The following is a 12,164-nucleotide window of genomic DNA, read 5'->3' as shown; positions in this document are numbered from 1 at the left end:
AGCAGTCCCCATTCAGAAGAACCCCAGAGAGATTATGACATGATCTCTAGGCTACCCACAAAGAAACCTGAAAAAGAGAACAGCAGCAAGAAAAAAGCAGCTTTACACAAGGGATGCAGCCAAGTTACTTCTGCAAATACAAAGCCAAAATCACTACTTTTACACCAACTACGTCTCAGTACGTTTCAGATGAGACATGTTTCTGCTCACTTTCCTGGAAGATGACTCTCCAAGCAAACTCTGGGGCTCTGCAATTTCAATTCTCATTTCTTTCTTAGCGTTTTACAGGGACTAGTGGCCACAATCAAACCCGCGTCACACACTCTGCTTAAAGACGTGCTCAGAAAATGGGTGGAAATAAGCAGCAGTGCCACGTCGAAGTAAGTGGGGGTTCGTGCCAGGGCCATGTTGCTTCAGAGCAGCAAAGTCAGTTCCATCACCAGTAATTTTCAGAATAAGAGTGCAGGTGTTTTGTTTGAAATAAATCTTTTGTATTCAAAACTGCTGGTGTCTGAGTGCCCCCCTCCTCCGAAACAGGTGCTGCAAATGAAATAATTGAAGGTCTCATAAAAATGGAAAGCTGGTCCTGACAGAGCCTTTGCTCTCGGTAATCCTCAGAATTCCCTGCAGGCATCAGGCTTTGAAAATTCAGGCCATAATATATAGCTCATCCTTTCTCACTTGTATTTTTAAAAGGTCTTTGGCAATTTTTGATGTGGACTGTTTTGGCAGTTGTCAGAAGTCTTGCAGTGGAAAGACAGTCCATTTTACTTCAAATTTTATTGTTTTATTAAAGATGGAAAACCTAGACATCTGTTATTAGTCAGTCCACATGAATACATTAATAAAGTCCTGAGAACCAGCCTGGAATATTTCCCATTTTACGGCTAGAAAAACTGGATTAAGAATTTATCCTGACTCTCGCAGGCAGGCAGCATCAGCAGAAACAACCTAGGTCTCTTGGATCTCAAGGCTTGGCTATCCATCAAAGGAGTAACTCACCAGCCTCGTAGAACAAACTAGGGAACACTCTGCTGGCCGCCAAATGCTGCTTTACTCCCAACAACTAGAAAAAGAATGGATAGGTTGAACTGAGTGATGACAAGCAGTATTATTTTATGGCCAAGAAACCTAGCAGTTACACTAGTAAGTAAACGAAATTCATTAACATCTGCAGAAATTAATTTACACAGAAAGATCCCTTAGAGGGATGGGAATAGGCAGGGTTTGTCTGTACCCCACATATTTAAAGAATTTGGGTTTTGGTGATCGTGTTTGTGCATGATGCTACCCAACAGGACAGTCAAATTAGAGCAGAGCCATTCAAGTTGCTGTGGCAAAGCCAATGAAAAAAGGATTTATGAGCATCCCTTACTAGATCTGGAGAGTAACATACAGGTGGCAGGTTCACTGAGACCTGTGAATGCCCAGCGCTTCTGACAAAGGAGGTCAGAGGCACCAACTCTGCAGGCCGGGCTCTCTAAGGACAGACATCTGTGACTTCACTGGGTTAAAAACCCCAATCCCAGTGCCATTTCCCTCTAATTCTGCTACTTTTATTACACCAAAAAGTCAGACTAGTCCAGGGCCTTTCTTACAAATTCTCATGAAATCAAAACAAAATTCTCTTCCTTCCTTTCTCTCTTTTTTTTCTTTGCCATGTGAGACTTGCATCATGCTTCCACTGTCTTCCTCCTGACCTGATCAAGCTCTTTTCAGACAAACTGCCGACCAGAACAGGAACACCCAGCAGGTTCAGGAAGCTGCACAGCCTTTCCTAGCAGCCAGCTGGAAGCTCTGTGGCAGGACAGCCACTGATGCTAAGACAGGATGCCTTTCTGCCTTTCACTTCAATCCATTTTAAACAACATTCAGGCTCGACAGATGCTCCCGTGTGACTCATCGGGATTTCGTAGCTGACACCAGGAATCAAGCCAGGGTCGCAAACCAGGGAAGCTGACAGTCCCATACAGTAACTGCCCACGTGGAGGTAGCACACAAAACCCATCTGGAAATAAGACTGGGCTAGCAATTAAAAACAACCCGCTTACTCCCTTGTGGTCATCGTTAGCAACTTTGCCAAGCCATCATTCATTTCAGCTCCACGTGTGTATTTCTGTATCTAACATGTCCCCTTTTTCCTCTAGCTGCTGTTAGCCTGGAAGACACCGAAAACAAGGCATCTCCATGCAACCCCCCTCCATTCCTCTTCCAAGCAGAGACACTTGCAGGATTTTTTCCTGGTACAAAGTTGAGCTTTCATTAGAATTGGATTTAGAAGCCCACAAAAATCACAAGCCAGACCACCCTCTTCCACCCAAAAGCAAACCAGAGGAACAGACGAGATGTGTCCATTTCCCAGCACCTCACCCCTAATGCTCTCACTGGCCACAGAAACAGAAAATCAATTTCAAACCTGACCCTGATCACCTGGGCAGCTGCTTCCTCTGGTCTACCTCAGCAGACTTGCTTTCCAATCTCATTTGCACCTGAGTTTTCATGTTTTGCTGGTAAATTATAAGAAGACAAGACAACACTTGGAAATTTTCATGTCCAGACTGCATGTTACAGCAGGGAAAACTCGGTTGGTTTTATGCATGCCTCAAGCAAAGGTGTTTTCATGGTTATTATTTTTAACTTTCAAGAGCGGAGAAAAATGTAGAGTAATAATTCAGCCAGACAGTTAAAGCATCCAAGTGTTTTTGCAAGAAGTTAAAAATGTAGGTGAATTTTAGATAGAAAACAACTACACAGAAACGAAGAAACAAGCCCAAGGTCACCCAGCTAATCACTGGGAGAATACAAAACAAGAAACCAGCCCAAGGAGTTAACCAGCAGTAGTTGTGATATGGCTTCAGGAGCACATCTTCAGCATCTTCTTTTAAGGTTGTCTGAAGATTATACCCTCATATGCGGAATGCCTTAAAAGAAAACAAAACACACAGCGCTGCAGGACTCCTAAAAAACTTAGAAGAGAGCTTTTAACATGGCATCAGATGGGAATTTCAGAGCACAGGGCTCCCCTTCCTCTCTACATTACAAACAACTGCTGCAGAGCCAGTCCCTGTCCCTTCTCCTCACAGCAGCAGGTGGAAGCACACAGCCTGCAGAAACTCCCTTTATCTCCAAAGGCACTTTCTTTACCTGTGGTTACAGTGGTAAGAGAATCTCTCATTTTTATGTTGTATAAAGTGTTTCTTGCTTATTTCCTTAGCATTCATGATTTTCTAAATGGAAGTTTATTAACCAGTATATAAATATACCAAATGGTTACGAGCACCTGTAAATAGCAGCAGAAATAGTCTAGGCAAAGACAGCCCCAGGTAGCCACAAATGACAGCTTTCTGGCCATCAACTTCCCAAACCATCCCAACCAGACTGCCAGGCTCCAGGTCAGCCACTGCAGGCCTCCAGTTCTCGACATGGCTGAAAATAAAATCCTCTCTTCCCACAGCAGCCGTTAGGGTCACTGATGATTTTTCCAGGCACGGACGGATGAGAGCAGCACGAAACCTCCTGTCCATCCTCCCACACAGAAGCTCTCCCTGGAGGTTTAATTTGCGAATTTCTTATGCTTAGTTAGATCTCAAAGAATGCAGAAGTCACAACAAAACCCTCATGGGTGCATATGGACAAACAATACACTTAGCTGTATTTCCCTTGTCCTCATCCTGCATTACTGGCTGTTTAGAAGACAGGAAAAAATCAGGCAGCTTTGCTACTTCTCTAGCTAAAATACCCAGAAATGTCATCCAGCAGTGACTGATGCTTAAAAAAAAATAATAAACTCAAGCCAAAGCTGTACTCTGAAATGGCTGGGAACCATCTCCCCCAGTAATCTAAATGCTGGTTGTACATGGATATTCAATTTTCTCCTCCACCCTCGCACTGATTATCTAACCAGTCACCACCACGCATCTCAGAAGAGAAGCTATGCTTCCTCCCTGCGACCCCTGATCTTACAAACACGGGGATAAGGAAACAAAAATAGCAACTGATCTGTAATTTTTTGTGCTCCTGAAGCCTTCCAAAAGACAGCAGCAGCTACCGGCTGGATGGGACAAAACCTGAAGAGGTTGTGAAGCACAGCAGGGTGCTGGCCATCAGCAAACCACCCACCACGGTTCTCTGGTGCACGTGGATGTTGTCTCAGTGAGGCTGAAATGACAGAGGACTGACAAGATCTTTCACTAACTTCAGGGCAGAGATGTGGACTTGAACGTGGCAATTCTGAATCACGCACACCACGTTACCGATGGCTGCGTGCAAGGGAAGAAACTCGACCAGAAGGGAAAGGACGGGAGCACGCATTTGTGGGCGGCATGTTCTCAGGCTGGAGCAGTAAAGGAAAGCATGGAACAGTGCAATGCTGCGCAGAGGTTTTATGTTTGCTATATTGCAGATGGGAACAAGATGGTTTAGAACCATTCCAAGGTCGCTGCTGCCCAGTAACCCAGGTTGTCTAACTGCTGTCCCAGGGCACACAGCACAAACTGGCTAACACATCTCGTTTGGCCAACAAGGAGGAGGAAAAGGTTTCATTTCAGATCGAGCAAGAGCTGTGTAATTGCTGAAGAAACGAAGAATAATTACAAGTGGTTTGCTGGGTAATTACCTGCCATTACATTTTCCTGTAGCACAGGGGGGTAGCTACATGTACAAGAAAGGGAAGGCAGGATGCTGTCTTAGCATGGCAGACATGCCCCGCGTGCCGCTACGCGGTTATCTGGCCCGGTGCGTGCACACACACTCGCAGGTCCCACCTGCTCGAAGCATCCATGGATGACACCGCCGTCAGTGCACCAGCTTGGGATTCCACCCGATTCTATCCTCAGCTCCATCACAGCTTTCCTGCACTACCTCAGCCATTTCCCATTTATAGAAACAGGCTCAGTCCCTACACAGCAGGTTTACGAAGACAAACACATGAATGAGCAGCGTTCACGTGCCTTGCAAAGAAACCCCACTGAAAAGCAAAGTAAAAATGAGAGATCAACATCTGTCCCAGAGCGCACGACAACCCCACAGACTGCCACATGCTGGGATGTTTCCCTGGCTCCTCTTTTCCATCCATCACGATGCAGAGAAATAATAGAGAGCTGGGAGCTATCCCTAAAGGAGATATTTGTCCTCCAGTAAGTGCAGAGTGGGTCACATATTAGCTGCAGTAAATGGGCAGCTTCTGAACTTCTACGAGTAGTGATGTGAACTAAAAGAAAGGTTTCTTTGGGAAGAAGACAGCAGCAGCAAATTCCAAAACTGCAGGAGAAAATAGAGGACTTCTGTTCTGTTCCTCTTCGGTATATTTCAAAAATGCAGATTTAAACAATGCTGTCAGGGGATTATGAGTACGATTTGAGGCCACTAAGGGAGTGGAAGGCTCACCTTGGTACACTGCATAATGAAAGGAAATTTTAGAACTGAGCCAAGAGAGGAGGTTGCACATGTGAGCATGTTAGGTTGAGGCATCCCTGTGTTAGTTACCTGTCACGTTCTGCCAGTAAAACCCAGTATATTTCAGCAAATCAGCCATCCTCTCTCCTGCTGAGCTTACAGGGACAGAAAGTACCTTATAATTTAGAGAGGGTGGAAGAGCAACATATGAAACAGTATTTGGGAGGGGAGACAAAGCATTAGGAGGGGACATCCAAAAGAACTTAAGACAGCGTACAAAAGACAGGGGTAGAGAATCCCTGCTTTCAAACCAGTTCCACCAGTAATCCCTCACTGCTCCGTACCCATGGCTTAATTACCATCTCTATAACTCTGCAGAGCTATGTTACCTGCTATACAAACGCTGTTATTATTACTATTGCTATTACGATCGAGCTTCAGCCCAGAGACCAATTTTAAGGCCAAGTGTTCAGCTGCTACATGTAAAGGTCCTGCTGCGAATCCCAGCAGCTCTTTGCTCTGCTCTCACAAGGGGGGAGCCGCCTGGCACACTCTCCGGGGCTTTCGCTGCTCCCCCGCAGAGCAGCGAGCTGCCAAAGCTATTTGCTCAGCAGCTTGTTCCCTTCTGCCCTTTCCTGACTGGACTACGGGAGCATGCAGTAGCAGAGGCAAGTGGGCTTGTGCTCCTGCTTGGTGCAACTGTTGGAGCACAGCGCTAAATTCCCGAAGAAAGGAGATATAGGCACAGAAATCGCTTCATCCCCTCTGTCTCTAGACTCCACGTAGCCGAGCAGAAGCAAACACAGCAGGCAGCTCTCCAGACTCACTTTTATGTTGTTGCAATGGCTTTTACATCACCCCCCCCCCAGCCCATTTTCTGCTAATGCAGAATTGTTTGCACCGTACATTTCTTGTTCCCAGCAGTTTAGTTGTAATTAGTGAGATATTACGAAAAAGCATCGCTGAGCAAAACAGGTACATGCACTCCAGGATTACATTGCTGCTCCCACAACCCCACTAGAGATGATAACTCCCACCTTAAAAAATAAAATACTTACAGTAAAAGCTTGTCCTCTTTCCTGCATTAAGAAGAAAACTGTCTCCCACTAGCTTCTGACAGCATGTGCAAGCCAGACTGAAAATTCAGGGCTTGAGCTCTTCCCTGAGAGGAAAACCACATTGCAGCGAGACACAGAGAGCTGCTTGAGAAATGATTCACATACGGAAGCAAGCTGGCTTCACCAGCGCTTTGGCATTCAGCACACACGCGCGCACACATATGCACACTTGCTTACTCAGGAGAAAGAGAAATATTATATTTTCATCAAAGCAAGGAAGATTTATGCAAGAAAGACGTTTATATCCCACTCCAAAACCCGAAGGTGCTTCATTCCACAAAGCAGGCAGTTGCTTTCAGTAGCTCCTCATCCCAGCAGCAGAGCTGGGCACTGGGCAGAGGGCATGAGCCCCAGCCTGGTCTGTGTGATCCAGTCAGGTGGGAACATGCGGTACCTACAGCGTAGGAAGGGCAAGGAGGGGGCCATAGCAAGAAGGCATTTTGCAGAGGAAATCACAGGGACCGCTTCCAGAAACTTTTATACTCCACACTAAATCTCTCCCACAGAATGCCAGCAGTCACAGCCAGAACAGCTCACGACATTTTCCGTGCCATTGTTACAAGAAAATGAAAAGGTGTGTGCGTGTGTGTGTGTGTGGAGGGAAGATGCATTATGACAAAGACTTCTGCAAGAAGAAGTGGGTAGAGTCAGTCCTGTGCAACTTCTCGTGAGCTGACCAAAAAGCATCAGTCTGTTCTTCATTTAGAAGAGAGTGAATAAGGGTCAAGGGGAGCAATGCTCAAGAATATCCCACTTGCTTACCCTGAGGAGCAATTCATCTCTGAAAATGGGCAGGGCCAGAGGTTCTAATGGGGTTAGATCAGGCAAGGACAGCATCAAGCTAGAGGAAGCAGAGAGGATGCAAGGAGAAATCAAACCCAGATGTACATTTCAACCTATAAACTTGAGGTATTTAGAACAGGGATTTTTGTTTGAGGCTGTGCAGAGGGAGATGTTTGCTCCCCAGAGGATATCTGTCACCTAAGACTGAAACTAGAGATCAGGAACCTCCTCCTGGGCTGCAGTGGGGGCTCTTTGAACCACCAGTGAGAACCTAACATACAAGCAATCTCGTAATAACAGAGGCAAGATTTACAATATGATCCTGGAACAATTGTTGCAGCTGAACAGCTCAACCTTACTGCACCTCTTGTAACTCTGTATTCTGGGTGCCAAAGGGACTGAAAAGAAGCTAATGCTATGCCATGGGTTAATTTACTTTTCAATTCAATGTTGGCATCATTATTGTTATTGTAGAGCAACCAGACCTTAAAACATAGAGTGAGTCCAAGCCGACTCCCTTCTAAACATCATGGATTTTGGGTCCAACTTTGAGATATCCCTGAGAGTGGGGACTCTTACCTTCAGACCTTAAAACACAAGAACAAGACCACACCAAGACTTACCTCACAAATGGTAATGGTCTACGTTCAGCAGGTGCCAAGCTTACCCTATTAGCTCCAAATCCCTGAACATTCACCCCATCGTGCCAGCTGCCACTGGAAGTTCCCACCTACCTGCAGCACCAACCCTTCTATCCAGCCTGCCTCACCGTTCCATGATTTTAGACATCTGAAATTCAGCAATTATTCACAGCTCAGATAAGACAGCAGTACTTTCTATCATTCCTATTAACCAAATTCTGGTAGATAGTCATCTACACGAACTGTTTCTCCTCTCCGGGGAAGCAACGTTCAGCGCTGCATGCACAGACACTGAGGTCGCCCAGGTACGCAGCTCAGCACCCTCTGCTGCGATGATGGACCACCTTCAAACATGGAAGATACAGCCAAAATCTACTGGCAGAAGATTACAGCCCCCTGGAGCTGAGCACATAAAGGAGAGGGCCATCAGCTGCACACACCCTGCTGCAAAGCCTCCTTGTCTGCAGAAAACAAGCACTGGTGGGACCGCAGCACGCCGTCTCTCTGCCACTGCTGGTGAGTTCTTGTGGGCTGGGGGGGAGAGCAGCCGTGTCAGCTCGGTAGGTTTTCCTATCCTCAGGCCAAGAGAAATAAACAACTGAGATGTGGGGTGTGGGGAGGAGAGATGAGCTACTATATTTTGTTCTCAAAGACTTTTTTTTAGCTTTGATAAACACAACTTGACCAAAACCTAAACATGAAAATGTTTGGGTGTGAGGGATAGTCCCAGCATTTACATGCTGCAGCTTTAGCAGACGGGCTAGAGTAGTGCCACACAACTTCCCAGACCCAACAAGACCAGACAGTGCTTGTTTATTTAGTTTTTTTTTGGTAGCGCTTATTGCTATAATTATCTGATGTCTTTACTTAGACCAAAGAATTATTCAACACAAAACCTTCTGAATTGAAAAATTGCCTTTTTGTTTAATGAACAAAGAGCCCAGAAACAGACAGCTCAAATGAGTTGGCTAAGGTCATAAAGAAAGTCTGTGGCCTGTCCAGGGCATTAACTGTAATTACTTTCACACAGCTGGGATGAGAAAACAATTTCAAGCAGCAATATATTTATATATATATATATATATATATATATATCTGCCAAGGTCTCACCCAACTTGTATGCCTGGTTGATAGCCAAACGGACAGTTAAGATATTTTTTGCATGGTCAACTTGCTAGCCCCCATGTCTCTGCAACAAGGGACAGGAGTTATACTCTGCCTCGCTCATCAACGCACCTTCAAAATTCTGCATTTGAGGAATTTAAATGCTTTGTGTCGCAACCTGCATCGTCTGGGCAGTTTGACAGGAACGAACACGGATGACACACAACTTAAAGGAATGGGCAACGGGCAGAATTTCTGGTGGCACAGCTCATTTGAGATTCAAATGCACAAAGAGCGTGGAAAAAAAGGGCTCGTACACGGAACAAGATTAAAAATATCTTTGCATTTACAGATATTTATGCTATGTTTAACTGCTTTTGTGCATGCAACAGCCTTAATTACAAAGAGAGAGATTCCATAAGCAAGGCTATTATGTCAATAACAATGTCTTCTTAAAGCAAGTCTCTAATTCAGTCAGAAGACTTGGAACAGCACTGTCTGGAGTTATAAAACCAAAAGTAATTACAAAGGAAAGGCTGCACCAGACAGTGGGTATTAGTGGAGCCAGGCCATGGCTTTACTCCCTCTTTCCTCCTTTTTGTACATAACTGATACAAACTTCTTTATTTTCTCAGTCCCACTACAGATGTCAGGAAGTTCAAGCAGCCAGTCGACATTTGCAGAATGAATCATGGGGCACCGCTTTCCACTCTGACAAAAACAACTGCTGTTCAGTCAGCGAGGCGATGCTGATCAAATGGGTGGATAGAAAAAGTGAACTCCCGGAACTGCTGCCAAAAAGGCTCCACCAGCGCAAGGAAGCTGCACACACCCCCCTGCAGAACTCCGATTTCTCCCTGTCCTTATTCTGCAGTTCCATTTTCCCATTTATTTAGCTGCAGAGCGCAGCCTGTGGCACAGATACCAGCTCTGTCCCATAACTAGAGAAAACACTTTTGCTGGGAGAAGCTAGAATCATTAAAGCTGGAGGAAAGCAGATATGATTTATGGAACGCGGAGTGCTACAGGAGACAGAAAAAGCAGCTTCCTTTGTTGCCTGTTGCCAACATTTCAGAAGACCAGACAACAACTTTCAAATTTCCAAGGGAACAGCCACTAAGTACGTCAAAAATAGAGTTAGGAAACTGCCTGTTTCAGAAGTCTGAGTCTGTAAGGGGAGCCAGCATTTTTCAGCATTTCTGTCATTTCCGACCAGATCACTGAAGAGTTAAGAGACATCTATCTACCAACAAAACCCAGCCCCCAGAACATGACAAAATGAGGAAGGGAACCTACGTGGCAAAGAAATATTCACGTATTCACGGTCATTCAATTATTTTAAATAAGTCTCATTATTTTTGCACAGTTTTATCCAGAGAAGTTATTTTTCCTCTACAATTTTCAAACATCTCTGTACTTTCTTAGGCATAAGAGGCACAGCAGCAGACCAGGGATCACTTCACTACAGTCCCCCTTCTGTTCAAAAGCAGATAAATCTGAAAGTGTGAAAAATGCAACCCTCGGTGCTCTTCTCTGAAAGGGGGAGATAAGACTTTCCGGGTTCTTTCCGACTTAACTGAAAATTTTGATTTCAATGTTGAAATTAAAGACTTAGAAGAAGGGGAACGTCTCCATTCTTTATTATTCTTCAGTGCTCATTTTCTGGTGCATAGGCTGTAATACAGCACTCATTAACACCAAGAATTACCATATTCAAGTTGCACAGCAAGTTCCTACTACCTACACGAGAAAAATACTGCACAACCCTATTTGCTCCCTTTGCTTATTGTCCGAGACGGATCACATGCTGCAAAAGCTAGCATTTGATCACCTAACAGCAGAGAAATTGGAACAGGTATCCATTAGAAACGCTAACGAGCCTCCAACAGAAAATAATTTCATTAAGTTTTTGCTGATCACTAACAATAGAGAGCTGTGCAGGAAAATTAAGGACTGGAGAAGACGTGTGCTGGAGGCTGCCTGAGAATTAAATCCCCGATGGGACGGGGTAGGAATGCCCCACTGCTTTGAACTTTTTGGCGCATTTCAGGGAGATGCAAATAAAAGACCTGAGTTGCCAGCTTCGTTTCAGAGGGACTTGCACTAGAACTGCTGACAGCCCTGAATGGAGACAGAACCGCGGGGTGCGCCTGGGTGCATGGAGAGCATCACAGGGAGCCCAGCAGCAACAGAAAGTAGGACAAATTAACACAAAAAGGATGAAGCACAAGGAGTTCAAATCCCAGGGGACAAACAAGCCCTCTAATGTAGATCAGGATTCCAGAAAAAGGGTATCTGTAAGGTTTGATACCTTATATAGTAATATCCTAGAGTTTCCATTTGTTCTTACCCTCTGCTTTTTATTTCTAATAGATTAATTAAATGGAATCAGCTAATCACTGCAGCAGCTTTGTAACTCTTACTTGTTTTACAGGTAGGGAAACAAAGGCACCTAAATTATTGAAAAAATATCAAGATCTAGTATGGACCTATGGTACCCATTGATTTTAGTTCCTACATAATAAGAAGTCAGCAGTTTTGCAAAACACAGGCGTATTGGTATAGATTAGGCACCCAGAAACGGAGCAGAAAAGTTTGGCTTTGGTGGCCTAATCAAAGCCAGGAAAAGGGAGAATCTAAACTACAGCAATTCATCGCTTCCAGACAGCTTGTATGAATGAACATTTGCTGCTGCTTCAGCTTTTAAGTCAGCTTAGCACACTGCAGAACTATGCGGCTGAAATGTGAAGTACTCAAACACTGAGATCCCTCCAATGGTAATTGTCATGTTACAGAATAAGTATTAAGAAACGTGCAATGATATAACGCAAGCAAATTCCATTCTGAGATCCTGGCTCTGCTTTCAAGATTCCTTATGAACATTATTTCCTTGGATTTCTCAGTTACCAGTCATAATTACTTCAGATTTGAAACTCAGTCCAAATTTGGCATGTTATAAACATCTTATTACAACTAAAATCAATTCTGAGCATTTTTAAACTCAGCAAAGGGATCTTCATGTTGCCTAAGAGGCAGGTAAGGACAAATATCCGTGCTTTGTCAGCACAAACTCCTCTCCTGCAGAACAGGTGGCATTCTTTCAGCCACAGAGGTAGGCAGCAAT

General features: G+C 44.6%; 1 protein-coding gene across 12 annotated transcripts in view; it reads right to left on the bottom strand.

Moving 5' to 3' along the window:
* The window catches only part of SPECC1 (sperm antigen with calponin homology and coiled-coil domains 1), a 95,587-nt gene that overhangs the window by 77,662 nt on the left and 5,761 nt on the right, over nt 1–12,164 (bottom strand). For 2 of the 12 annotated variants that reach the window (XM_084493311.1, XM_084493309.1), the window contains exon 1: nt 6,453–6,606. The exons of the other annotated variants lie outside the window; for them this stretch is intronic. The gene's annotated coding sequence lies outside the window, so the exon portion shown is untranslated. Of the gene's footprint in view, nt 1–6,452; nt 6,607–12,164 lie in introns of those variants that run through there. 12 annotated transcript variants of the gene reach the window in all.

This window comes from Aythya ferina, assembly GCF_964211825.1.
Source record: "Aythya ferina genome assembly, chromosome: 19".
Classification (NCBI taxonomy): domain Eukaryota; kingdom Metazoa; phylum Chordata; class Aves; order Anseriformes; family Anatidae; genus Aythya; species Aythya ferina.
Note: the sequence above shows the minus strand (reverse complement) of the source record. Positions and strands in the feature narration are given on the sequence as shown.